Source organism: Etheostoma cragini, chromosome 19, assembly GCF_013103735.1.
Source record: "Etheostoma cragini isolate CJK2018 chromosome 19, CSU_Ecrag_1.0, whole genome shotgun sequence".
NCBI lineage: Eukaryota > Metazoa > Chordata > Actinopteri > Perciformes > Percidae > Etheostoma > Etheostoma cragini.
Window position 1 is genome coordinate 10637463 of NC_048425.1, and position 4207 is coordinate 10641669.

At 40.9% G+C, this 4207-nt stretch overlaps 1 long non-coding RNA gene across 1 annotated transcript; it reads right to left on the reverse strand.

Moving 5' to 3' along the window:
• Positions 1–3208: 3208 nt before the first annotated feature.
• On the reverse strand, positions 3209–4201 carry LOC117934881. The gene is made up of 4 exons (XR_004654583.1): positions 3905–4201; positions 3707–3814; positions 3511–3545; positions 3209–3413 (listed from the first exon to the last, which is right to left on the reverse strand). It is a non-coding gene; the product is annotated as an uncharacterized LOC117934881 (long non-coding RNA).
• Positions 4202–4207: the final 6 nt, after the last annotated feature.

Here is a 4207-nt window from a genome sequence, read left to right on the forward strand (position 1 = left end):
CGGCTTATTTTTGGGAAAGCTGTGTTCAGTCCAGGAGGACATGGTGGTGTTTTCACAGAATTTGATGTATTCTGTAATACAGTCAGCCATGTTATTGATGTTCTCCCCAAGTGGCTCACAGAGCACGCCCCAGTCTGTAGACTCCAAGCAGTCCTGCACTGCCCCCTCAGCCTCCTGAGTCCTCCTCCTCACAGTCCTTTTGTGGAAAGGCTGCCGCAGGACAAGAGGCGCATACATAGGAGACAGCAAGACAAGGTTGTGATCGGATTTGCCAAGGGGGGAAGAGGGCACTTGCACCTTACGCATCCTTAGCATTTGCATACAAGTTTTATCGTTTCTTATGGGACAGTTATTATATTGTTGAAAGTCCGGGAGGGATTTATCCAGCAAAACATGATTGAAATCCCCAGAGATAACCATGAAGGCGTTGGGCTGCTGCATCTGGAATTGCAAGACAGTGATGTGAATGATGTCAGCAGCTGCCTCCGCATCAGCAGATAGTGGAACGTAGAAAGTGACCACTATGGCGGACTTAAACTCCCTCGGTGAATGGTAGCCCACGGACGAAACCCCACAGCCATTAGTTCAATGTCCGGGCTACAAAAGCGTTCTTTCACATTCACATGTCCGGGGTTGCTCTCCTTTTCACTCACATACAGTGCAACCCCTCCTCCATTCTTCTTACCACTTTCTATAACGTCCCTGTCCGCCCAAACCGTCAAAAAGCCGGACACCGCCACACCATAGTCCGGGATGTGCGAGTGCAGCCATGTCTCTAAAAGACAGTAATCGGAACTTTCTCTGGGTTTCGATGAGCACCGCGAGTCTGTCTGTCTTATTCCCCAGAGACCGTACATTCCCCATAATGACCGCTAGGACGGCAGGCTTATGTTTTCTTCTTTTTTCCTTACATTTTATTCCTACTCTGCAACCCCGGAGTCTCCTTCGTAGTTCCTTTGGGATTTCGGGTTTGGCCCCCCGGCAGCAGCACAGGGCCACACAGCGCTATCAGCTGATTGCGTGCCTAAACAATAGCACAGCATGCCTTTTGGTCGACGACCAAACTAATAGTCACACTAAAAGAAAAGTTCCGACGTTGTCAGGCGCCATCCTCAACACAGATGTACAACACTTAAATACTAAAAATAAATAAAAATAAAGTGACTAAAAACACACAAAATACACATACAATCTGTTATGATTAAATATCCATATGTAGGCCTACTACTAGCAGTGGGTCTCTGAGCACACATTATTAAAGGTCCCATGGCATGGAAATTTCACTTTTAGGTTTTGTAACATTGATATCAGTTCCCCAGCCTGACTATGGTCCCCCAGTGGCTAGAAATGGTGATGTAAACCGAGCCCTGGTCAAATGGGCAGATCTGCAATCTTCCCTTTAAGGTCCGATGACATGGTGCTCTTTGGAAGCTTTTATATAGACCTTAGGGGTCAAGGCCACACACCCAGCCTCCACCTTGTCCCCCACTCCTGTTTAGAAAGCTACAGACTCAGAAATGGCATGTCTTAAGGAAAGCTCATTGTGGGACTGGCTCTAGTGGCTGTAATTCTTCACCATGGCTGAATTTTGGGAAAGAGACTACAGATACAGTATTAGGGGACGGCCTATATCAAAGCATCAAAAAAGCAGCATGTCATAGGACGTTTAAAGTTTTAAGGACAGACAACATAATCTGTAGTTTTATGGATTTAATTGAGTTAAAGTTGAAAGTGAACAGGAAATAAATGCAACAGCAATCTTAGTGAATCTTATGGTGTCTACAAGAGCTGCAAAATTACAGTCACCAACAACCAAAGTGAGATATAGACCAAAAGTAATTGTGTTATGTGAGTTGTGGCTGTTGCTAAGTTATAGTGACTATATATAGACTATTAAATTGTTTGATGCATGCATTAGAATGATTCAATCAGTAATAATGCGTGATCTTTTAACACTTTTAGGCAGAGTAAAGCTTTTATATCTTGCTGTCCAACTGTCACACTGCTTCAGACACCTGTTAACAGACACAGAGGCACTATGTGAAGATATAGGAGGGCCTGTGAGTTTAAAGAAAAGGGAAGTGGTGAAAAAACACTTATTTACAGCTAACACATTTTAAACGTCACAGTCAACTATTTCCATTTTGGGAACATGAAGGCCTTAGTATTTATTAATAATACGAATTACATTTAACACACTGTCATAAACATGATTCCGAATCGACTTGCTTATACTGATGTGTGATGTCTAACACACTCCCTCCTTCCTTAATCTAATTTAGAAGTCAGCAACCTTGATAATATCAAGTTCCATTTTTAAATAATGTTGTTAACCAGTATGCCATATCAACATTAAGCCTGCCATCATCTGTCCAGCCCACAAAAGCAGTGCTATATTATTCTGTGTCGCACCGCATTCTGCTAAGAAGACACTAGCCCATCAGAGGCAGAGTAGGACGGGTCTTTGCTGAATGAAAAAAAGTAAAAACCGCTATAAAAAAAGTCTGTTTTCCTGCTGTGAAAAAGGTAATTTTGCAAGTAGATTGAAAAATTTCAGAAAAAATTCCCCATGACACACTTTGGCAGACTGGCAATGCCTGGGTGACTAATGTTGACCTTCCACCACACAACTTTTCTACTTTTTCCTTGTTTGGTGTAAGGTGATCATCAAACCAAGTCTGAGGCATTCTTTTTTCACGTCTTGACATTCCAACAAAATCTAATGTATTTGAAGGCATCGTAAGTCTTGGTAGTGAAATTAAATCCCATGAACACTGTCAACAACCAATGGGTGCGCACCCTCCAACACCAAACAGGAAGCAGCTAACGGCTAGAGTCAGTGTTAGTTATGGTTGCTATGACGCAGCACTAAATTAAATGCTAAAGACAGAAAACAAACAAATCTAACATTACTTGTAGTTTTTCAATGTGTGAACCTGCAAGATCACCAGTCTTCACATACTATGACACGTCTTTAACGTTAGATGAGTGTTTTGAGATGGTGTCAGACTTTAATCTTAATCTTAATCTCTTCAAAGTCTAAACCTAGTCTAGTCTAAGCCATAAAGTTGCTGACCCCTGATCTTACTCTGGACAGTCCCCACAGTCGGATAAGACTCGCAATGTAGAGTAAGAGAGAGTAGAAAGAGATTGAAAGCCCTTTAAAAAAAAATCACGTTTATTGATTTAATTTGATATTTCTTTTCAATAAGAAAAGGGTAACTCCTCCCCATTCACCCACAAAAGAACACAGCAGGAGATGAATATGATAAAGCATCAGTTCCTCTTTGGGTCTATCTGCGGACAGCATAAACAACATGAGTCTCCACTTCTCTCTCTGATGCAGGCCTCCTGTTCCTTATTGTTGCTGCATACACACTCAGTGCTGCATCTTTCAGGCCAGAGTCCAGATTCTGGAACGAGTCAGAACAGCTGAGTTAGTAAGAACAACTCAATCATGCCTCTGCCGCCTCTAAAACATATAATAGGAAATGATAAAAGTTGATTCACCTCAGGCTGTTGTGGATTCTGTTCTTCATTAGCAGCTGAATGAAAGAGACAAAACATCCAATCAGGTCACTGACAATCATTATTCATCGTTACTTTGCTTTTATTCTGATTAGGCAACCATTTTTCTTACATATTCACACAATTTTAGAGAAGAAATAAAAATAAAACGCAAGAGAGAGTAGCTTTCAGGAAGTACCTTTCTGAAGTTTCCGGTTTTTAACAACAAGACCGATGATGATCATTAAGAGGAGACCGGTCAGAGCTCCCGGGACCAAACTCATCAGGGTTACTGTTCCATCACACTCTGATGAAAGAAAGAGAAAACAATTACTCTGTTTTCCATTTACTGGCTCAGGAACTGTAAGAACATTAAATCTTTTATGTTGAATCTTACTTTCAGACTTCCTGTCGTCATCATCATGAGATTCATTGCTGCCTTTTAACAAAATACAAAATACATTTACTTTTGATTGTACTTTGTAATATTGGACTTCTCTCTTATTTGGAAATCTTTTTAAATAGCCACAGGTGTTCTTTTGGTGCAATTCATAAGAATCATTGCTGCCTTTTACCTAAATCAAGATGTTAATGTCTGATTTTACCTTAAATGGCATCAGTTTCTTGTTTTAAAATGATGAAATGTGCTCTTTATCTGACAATTATGATATTAGCATATGTAAAAAGAAGAATACAGAAC